Source organism: Dendroctonus ponderosae, unplaced genomic scaffold (assembly GCF_020466585.1).
Source record: "Dendroctonus ponderosae isolate FM_Combo_2020 unplaced genomic scaffold, Dpon_F_20191213v2 Dpon_F_20191213_2, whole genome shotgun sequence".
Classification (NCBI taxonomy): Eukaryota; Metazoa; Arthropoda; class Insecta; order Coleoptera; family Curculionidae; genus Dendroctonus; species Dendroctonus ponderosae.
Window position 1 is genome coordinate 1,620,708 of NW_026018165.1, and position 9,912 is coordinate 1,630,619.

The 9,912-nt window shown below is 34.9% G+C and overlaps 1 protein-coding gene across 2 annotated transcripts in view; it reads left to right on the top strand.

The window, feature by feature from the left end:
- The window catches only part of LOC109538198 (guanylate cyclase 32E), a 61,216-nt gene that overhangs the window by 19,266 nt on the left and 32,038 nt on the right, over positions 1-9,912 (top strand). Inside the window, exon 1 of one of the 2 annotated variants that reach the window (XM_019905338.2) lies at positions 9,650-9,761. The exons of the other annotated variant lie outside the window; for it this stretch is intronic. The gene's annotated coding sequence lies outside the window, so the exon portion shown is untranslated. Of the gene's footprint in view, positions 1-9,649; positions 9,762-9,912 lie in introns of those variants that run through there. 2 annotated transcript variants of the gene reach the window in all.

Below are 9,912 nucleotides of genomic sequence, written 5' to 3' on the forward strand. Positions count from 1 at the left end.
TTCTAAAAAAATATGCGAAAAGCAGTTTGATTACATGCTAAGCCTGGATTTTGTTCAAACTACGGCGGTGTAATTAGAGATTCAAGACAACAAAGCTTTAGAAAAAGAGCTTTAACTTAGATGATGAGCAGATGTTTTTTCAAAAAATTAATCTTTTTGCATAAAGAACTTGGCTTTGTTTGTAGAATTGAATTACGTAAAGCCATTACGGAAAAAATCAACAAAAATGTCTCTACCGTCTAACGAATGGTAGTTTTGTTTGAAGAATTGTCTAAACCGACATTGTAATGGGTCGAACCCAACAWTCCCATTGGATGAAGCAAGTCATTTGAAAAAGKCAATATCAGTGTGTTTCATCAATAATAGAATAAATTTGGCAAAATGTTTATTGATTTTGCGAGCGAATATTAGTTTAGAATATTAGTCTAGTTAGTACTAGAATTATTATTTAATTTCAGTGGAGCAAATGTTAGAATGGCCGGCTTCCTCTCCCTATTTTTTGCCTATGAGGGCAATTAAAACAATATCGAACAAATAATAAGCAAAATATTGAAAAATTAAAAAATATGAACAGGCATAAAACTTCCAGTATTCTCTGAATGATCAAACTCAACTGCTCCAAATAGGTGACCCCATTTCTTTCCACCCTTTATCCCTTCCAAAAGATAAACTTGCAAAGCACCATTAAGCGATTTTTTGTTGCATCAACAAATCTCTACGAATTCTTATAAATAATTATGGCTTCTAAAGATTTACGGATTAGAACATGGAACGCCAATGGCATTCGAACAGAAGAATATTCAAGTTCTAGTTTCTTGGCCGATATCCAATAATTACAAGACGGTTGATTTTCAAAAGGATACGCGATATTCTTTGCATAACATATTCTTGACCTAACTTTTATAAACAAAAAATGTCTGGCTCCTCTGCTATTGATGGTCCAAGTTCTTCAAAAAAATACCTTTTTTGAAATATCGGGATAAAAGTACGATGTATTTTAGTGAAATTTGCTGTGAATTTGTTTTTATGTAAGACTCAAATTTTGATGAAACAATCGAGTTTATCCGTTTTGGACAAGTGGTGAATTATTAAGTGCCGTGGTACAAAAACTACCAGAACTTTTTATTTGGTGGATAAAATCAACTAATTGGTTTTTGGTTGATACACTAATCATTCACAAATTTGTGCTCTTTGTAAAACCTTGAAGCATTCATAGTTTTTGCGGGACAAAATATTACTGTCTTCTTGGCACTTTACATTGTTATCAAACCCTTGGAACTCCACGAATGACAGAGCTAACAACAAAAATCCATCCAAACTCACCCCTCAGTTGCCTCATCAACACCACGACGAAGTGCAAAGTAAATCCATTATTTTTTTGTGAAATAATTATGTAAACCTTTTCAGATGTAAATTAATGGTTGGCCAGCAACGACCAGTTTTAATAAAACCACTTCAAAAAAAATCAACAAATCCAGTTAATTTTAAGCAAACGTCTCTATTAAATTTACGTGTATATTTTTTTCTGGTACCTTTCAATCGTAATATGTGGTCATAATTTACCTTCCTTTGATTTCGTCTTTTATTCGCATGAATATTTAAAAATTATCTTTACATTAACTCAATTGAAAACCACTTCCATTCCCATCGTCTAGTTCCATCCCATCTTAAATATACTTCGCAGAAAATCAGGAATACACAAAAATAGAATCTCTGACACAGCATATTACTTTAAAAGAGCGCATATAACACCATCGTCTGTGATCCATATTATTTCGTAATTCATATAATTCAAATGCCAAGTTAAATTACGCAACTATATTTTTTGATTATTTGACTCGTTTTGATTGATTTTTTTGCGCGCGTAAACCAGCCACCACTGGCGTTGAGTTATTTTGAAAATAAGATTGATAACTATGCTATTTTAGTGTTAATAAAAGATTCCTGTCAAAAATTAATATTTGAAACTGCTTTCATCTAAATGTATGATGCAATTAACAATTTTTTTTCTGGAACATCAAAAAAATTTAAAGTATCTACCGATCCATGAGTTTTCTAATAAAAAAAACAAGTCTGTGTCATCATTAAGTCTTGACCAATTTTTCATTATTTTTTTTTCAATCAATTTCAACATAAGACCCTAGACCGTTTTCGTTTCCAACGTTTTTTACTACACATTTTACTTTCGGAAAAGGTTTTCATACACATCAGCTATCTATAATGTTGAGCTCAACTGTGAATAGCAAAATAACGAGCCTCTGGTTCCACCTCTTCAGGTCAGGCACTTTTTTCAATTACCACTAATGTTATTTTAATCAATGAACTTTGCCTAATGTTAGGAAACTTCGGTCGATAACCAGAGACGATTAATCTAGATGGATCGTTAGATATCGGGAGAGAAGTAGATGATTTATGTGTGTTTACTACACACAATCATGTCATGCAGATTTTAATATCACTCAGAGCGATTATAGTATACCTACATCAAATTGGTCCCACCCACCTTAAGTCGAAATCTGCGACAGTTAATTCGTTTGATGCTGAATGAATCTAAATAATCAGGAAGCAAAGAATTGAATTTAACAACGTTTTCTACTTTGTCCCGTAGAAATAGTGTTTGGATAATAACACATAAATCTATGAAAGATGAAATATCTATACAACGCAGATAATTTAATTTTCCAACCGCAACATCATAAGCTTTCTATATGCAAAGTTCCAGAAACTTGATAGGAGAAATATTGGATAAATAATGTATAATATAACAGTCACGACGCGCTTATACGTATTTGCTAAATTTCCATTAATCAAATTGCCTTACCGAATTCCAATCGAGTCTGGATAATTTGGTTTATATTACCACAAAATCCACTTCTATTAGTCAATTCGGTAGCAAATATTCATGAAAGCTGATATATATATTTGAAAAATGTCCTCAAATCCAATATGTATTTTCGGGCAATGTTTAATTGTTCAGCGAATACGTGGCGATAGCGAATCTTTACCACAAAAATAAAATCCCTTGTACTTTTTAATCATAGTAAATTTACAACTTCATATTTCACTCAAAAGACGCCGTCTGTTTCTGCTACACTTGTCCAACTGAGATAAAAAAAGTCAGCTTAATGAGACTTTTTTTATAAATCCCATTTTCAAATTAGGGAAAATGGACTTTATAATATCCAAAAAAAATATTGATTACATTTTCAGTGACATCACCACTCAAGGTAGACCAAAAGTTTCTGCGCTTGCTTCGTGTCTTTTAGACTATAACTCTGTTAATTGCGATATAATTTTCAACTTATAGAAGAAATAACTTTGGAAGTGTTGATTGCAAAAGTTGGGAACTGATTATTTTCCGCTCTAAAATCTCTCTTTTGATCTATTTACATTACATCAACTTTATGATCGTCATTAATCCCAAATTACCAGTTTTTTGGTATTATATTGTATCCACTTTGGTTGACATTGCAAAATAGTCTTAAACACACAAAATTGCAAAACACTGCTTTTGAAGTAAAGATGTTTAGAGTAACTACTCCAAAGAGTTAAAGAAGCAACTTAATTGATAACTTGTTAACTGAATTGTTTAATTCATTATTTTCATTCTAAATAATAAATTCTTGCAAAAATTTTTTTTCTAAAAAATAAATAATAAATTTTCATTGCTTGAGCTGGTAAAACTTCAGCATTTGTTGCTGCAAGTATTGTAATAGCTGGACAGAAAAATGGTTTCTCTACTATGATTGAATAGAATGTTCAAATATAGAGAAAAGAACCTGCTGAATCATTTTCAAACGTTTTAAACCAGTTAATATTTTTCTGTAGCTTGATAATTTGCCTTGAAATCCACCATTGCATTACTTTAAACGTGCATGAAAGTGTACGCCATTTTTTAATAGCTGAGTTTAAAAAAAAGTGCTGCTCAATTTTTTAAAGGCCAAGAAAATGTTAATTACTTTAGTTGATGCGTCTGATTATTTCCACATTTGTGAAGTAGGCAAAAACTGATTGCAAAAATCTACAAAATAGAATTAAACGTATTAACAACAAATGCTAATATAAAACAATGTCGCCCTAAACCCAAATGAAATATTTAACGAATCAAAAACCCTCCCAACATTGTCTGTGGTCCAATCTGTCCTCCTGATTTATTTGTTTGTGTACTTCAATCCCTTTCGCGTCTTTACCTAAATTATTAGCTCCATTATAATTCGATTTCGGGATATTAACTGTTTATCTGGGGTTTGACTCGCGGCTCCGAAGCGAATTCACTACTTTCCCTAATGTGATAGATCAATAGTTAGAAAAAAATAAAAGCAATATTTTTAATTGATCCACGTGACACCAGCAACCATTGATTATCTGGCGATTTCGCGTTTGAAGTGGTAATTCACACCGATTCACATTCACTATAAATTACCTGCAGTTGCATTTGAAATTTGAAATTAGTCCTGATTCAAGGGAGCTTTTTTCCGGCGAGTTTTCCAATTAAAAGCAGATTGCGGCTAACAATCATATCTCAACACGAGGTGTTGCATTATTAATTTGCATGCTAGTAATTTATCAGTTTCGCTTTCAGACGATATATCATAAAAGAGCGTATTCTAAATATAACGAAGGTAATTTATATGAGAATGTTTCATCTGATATCACATTATACAACATGTAAATTACACCAGCATATTCAATTTATGTGCATTAATATATTGCTTCAATTGAGCTGCACTACAGTATCTATGCTGTGTTGATTTCCATTAAAAATCAATTCTTGAAGGTTAAAGAAAAGTGTACCTGAACAATTGACGAAAGGAGATACAAATGTGTATCATACCTTAAAAAGTTATGACCTTCTAAGGAGTTTTACAAGTTAACGTAGTTGGAAAACCAAACACTTATATATGCAAATAGTTAATGAGATTTTTTCAAGAAAAGCAACATTCTTTTGAATTAAGGGCGAACAGTAAACTGATTTATATGTATGCATTATTCATTACTGTTCCGCTTTCGAAGCTGCTCACTAGAGAATTCCAGATTTTAATATTCAAAACTGAGCAAAGACAGAGCAAATATTTAAACGTCTTCATTGTTGCATAAACATTGTATGCTGAGCGGATTTTGAGACAATTTCCACTATTTTACAATGATTAATGCTTCAAGCCGATTGAAGCTAAAAACGATAATTAATTCATGAAAATTGGTTGCCTTTTGCGAATTCATACATAAAATATTCGTTGCGAAGGTAAAAAATGTAAAACAAAGATTTAATTTTGAAACAGGATATACCACTTCGCACATCAATATCGTTTCGTTATATTTCAGTACGTTTTCCAGTAGGTAGAATACGAACAAATATTGATTGCAGAAAGATAAAACGATCAGTGTAGGATGGTAAACAAAGAATGTTTACACTCCGGTGAATTTTGTATTTCCACATTCGAACTGGAACACTTTAGAGTTATTTGCAAAAACGTTTTTCACACACATGGATATTATTTATTTTTATATATTTAGCATTTATTATTTTTTTTTAAATCATTTTTTCATTTTAGCATTTATAACTGCTTGTTAATTATAAATTAAACTACTAGCTAGCTATAGCTAAAACTTCCAACCAAACCAGAAAACAGCAGCAAGTGAGCTAGAAAAAAAATTTGAAGAAGGGGAACAGCAAATAAACATTAAAGACTCATTGGAATCTGGTCAAAACGATTATACTAAACATAAGTTTTTGGATGCAAAATGTCAAAAATAAAACGCAACAATGAATGACATTGAGTCTAATGGATGAGAGACAATAAGGTAAAGACAAGGACTCCGAAAAATACAAGAAAGCTAACACCGAAATACGAAAGAGGATACGGGCGGCAAAAGAGGCGTGGTATGAACAGGTGAACGGAAATAGAGAACCTACAAAGAAAACACGACATGTTTAATATGTATAAAAAAGTAAGAGAAAAAGCCAGACTGCACAGCCAAAGAATAAACAACCTCTTAGATAAGGACGATAAACTCATCTCAACTGAACGATCAGAACGCTGAAGAGGTGGAAGGAGTATAAAAAATGGATGTTTCGTCGTAAAAAAGTTTTCACGACGAAACATCTGAAAACAAAACCGAATATATTACAACAGGATCGCCGAAAAGTATAAATGATATGGAAAGAGCTAGAAAACTAGAAAAAAACAGGAAAGCAGCAGGCCCAGATGAGATACCCATAGATATCATTAAACCCCGAGAACCGAGCGGTAAACAATCTCTTTTTTTGCTTTTCAACAACATACACGTCACTGGAAATATACCAGACTGGCTCAGCTCAACCTTTGTAACGATCCCTAAGAACCGTAATGCCAAAAGACGCAGTGAATACCATACCATCAGCATAATGAGTACGCACAAAAAATATTCCTGCGAATAATATGTAAGAAAATTGAGAAAGTATGTAATAAAATTGAGGGAGAGATGAGCGACACACAATCTGGTTTTCGCAATACCCTAGAAAAGAGAGAAAGAAGCACTATTCAGCCTCCAGGTCCTCGTGCAGAGATGTAGTGTGAACCACCCAGTGTGTATGCGCTTCTTCTTCTTATCTCGTCGACTCTGCGAAAGTTGGAGATCCAAATGGCCAGTGCTGTTTTGAAAACAGCTGGTCGGAAAATATCTGTGGATGTGCGCCCAAACCACCTGTTTTTCAGCCATGAGCTCTGGCGTCTTCCGATGGATCTTTTTCCTTGAATCCTTTCTTTCATGATGAGTTTCAGGACTTCGTATCGGCTGCATCTCATAATGTGTCCAAGCTAATGTGCTTTCCTTTCTTTTATCGTATGTAGCAGTTCCTTTCCTTTGTTTATACGTCTTAGAAGTTTTATATTGGTTATCTTCTCTGTCCAAGAAATTCTGAGCATGCGTCGATAGAGATACATCTCAAATGCCTCGTTTCTCAAGGGTCCAGCTCTCACTGCCGTATAGAAGGACAGAGATCGCATAGCAACGGAGCATGCGTGTTCTGGCCTCCAAGCTCAAATCCAATCTATTAAAGAGCTTCTTCATACTAGCAAAGACCTTCATCGCCTCTTCTATTTTGGATCTGATTTCACTTTTAGGGTCATTACTCTACATCTTTGCCCTTTATGGTTAAGGTTATATTTGTATGTACTTTGGAGAAGATTATGGTCTCGGTTTTGGATATGTTTATTAATAGACCATATCATTCGCTCTGTTTGACTGTTTTATGGATCATTCTCTGTAATTCACTTGGATTGCTGGCTATGCTGACGGTGTCATCCGCGTACTTTAAGTTATTTATACCTTCCTACTTTCATTCACTACTATTTCTCGTGTTGTTTCGTCAAGTGCTTCTCTGAATATTGCCTCCGAGTATATGTTAAAAATCTGCATCTGTGTTAATACTTTCAGAGAGAAAAGGGTTTCCCGTGTGCCAACCCCATTCAGGCATCCAAACTGGGTTTCGCTAACTTGGGTCTTGCATTTGCGGTATATTCGTGTGTGGATTACTATTGAGAAGGCATTTAGAACATGTGATATGAGACTTATCAGGCGGTAGTCGTCACAATTCGAGGAGGCAGCCTTTTTGGGTAGGGTGAAGAACGTAGATCTGAGCCAGATAGTGGTATCTTGCCACTGCTTTTTGTAGTTGTATAAGTAACTTCATTTTTTGTAATTTCAAGTCCGATTTCTTCAGCATCGTCGCGTTTTAGTGGAAGGTTAGATCCGTTGTCTTTGAATAGCGCTTCAACATACTCTTTCCATCTTTTAAGGTTTTCTTCTATTCCAGTTAGGATTTTGCCTTTAGCATGTTTCAAAACTGCTGCTGGTTGCTTTCGACCTCTGTCACGAGTTCCTTAACTTTCTTGTCTAAGTTTAATGGCTCTTATTTTGCTTGTAGTGATTCTATCTATTCTGATGTGTTTTATTTCGGTTTCTAGTGAGCTTCTTACTTGCTCTTTTGTATTAGAATCGTTTAGTCTTCATATGTCTATGACTTTTGTGCTTGTTTGTCTCTTCTTTTTTTAATCAGTATATTTTTTTTAAATCGGTCAACCGGATTATGATCAGATCCCACGTCCGCTCCTGGATAGGTCTTAACTGCTTGCACATACCTTTGGAATTGTTTATTAACTAGTATAAAGTCAATTTGGTTTATCACTTTATTTTTCATGTTGTTTGCAGGAGAGGTCCATGTGTATAGTAATCGTGGATGGAGTTTGAAAAATGTGTTGGTAATTACTAAGTCCTTCTCTGAGCAGAATTGGACAAGTCTGTCGCATTTTGTGTTTCGTTTCCCCAGCTCGTGTTTACCGACTATATCAGCCTCCTGGGCAGCTCCGATCTCCCATGACCAGCGTTATTTCACCTTTCTTTGTTGTCCGCATCAGTTATTCAATATTGCTATAAAATAGTTCAACGCCGTCATCAGGTTTGTCTCCCGTAGGGCATATATTTGAATTATGTTCAATATGCAACAGTATGTACTTCATAGATTTTGAAAAGGCCTTCGATAAAGTGCGACACGACAAGATGATTGAGATTATCCAGCAAGTAGGCATTGATAACAAAGACCTACGCATTATCAAAAACCTTTACTGGCATCAATAAGCTCATCAGGGTTGTCCAGAACGTCTCAGACGAGGAAGATATTGGAAGAGGGGGCGGCAAGGATGCGTCATGTGATCACTCCATTTTAATCTGTATTCAAGGTTCATTTTCAGGAAAGCACTAGAGAACATTGATAGTGGAATCACGGTTAAAGGCGAAAATACAAATAACCTAAGATAGGCAGGTGAAACGGTGCTGATTGCCGAAAGTCAAGAAGATATGCAGATCCTGGTCGACGGTGTGAAATCGACTGCGATGAATACGGACTAAAGCTCTACACCAAAAAGTCTAAGTATATGATAGTCAGAAATGTTCCTGTTAAACAGCTATTACAACGTATGAAATTTTACTTGAAAAGACCAACAGTACCACCTATATCGGACGCAATATAAACGACAACTGGGATATGAGCTAAAGGCTTAGAATCCGTATAGAGACGGTTAGAAATGCATCCTTCAAAATGAAAAGGGTACTTTGTTGTCGGAGTTTTACCAACAAGCTGAGGATTAGACTGGTAAAGTGCTAAATATTCTCGATACTGCTGTACGGATTCGAAACTTGGACATTGACAGACACACTGCTGAAGAGACTGGAAGCCCTCGAAATGTGGGTGCACCACAGAAAACTCCGCATTAGCTGGGTCGACAGGGTACGAAATGAAGACGTCTTGTTGGGCAGGCAGAGATACAGAAATAATCAACACGATTAAGACAGGTAAACTGGAATAGCTACTTTGCTCATGAGATGCAACAACTTAAAAGATACTGAATTCTTCACTGTATAATAAAGGGAAAATAGTAGGCAAAAACGGGTCAAGCCGAAGAAAAATATCTTGGCTAAAGGACCTCCGAGATTGATTCCATAAGTCCACCACATCGCTATTTCGCGCGGCAGTCAATACAGTGATAATAGTCAGAATGGTAGCCAAGCGTAGAGCAACAGCATAAGAGCATTAGAAAGGATTGATAATATGTAGAAGCCACGTGCCTATAAACTACCACATCAATTGACTGATTAAAATTAAGTTTATTATTGTTAATTATTGTTCAAATCAGTATTTACTTGAAACTTTAGAAAGATTATTTTTAGTTGCTACGGAGAATCAGCTCGTTGACGAGAATTATCGGATCATTCTCCTTCGGAGTGTAAGTACTTTTAATCGGTTTAAAAGGTGTCATTTAGATAAAGTCAAGAGAATATCAACGAAAACAATACCTGAATGTGTGTATTCAATAACGCGTTTTATATTGTAACGGAAATGGCCTGGGGTACTCACGTTTGGAATGGGGGATCGAA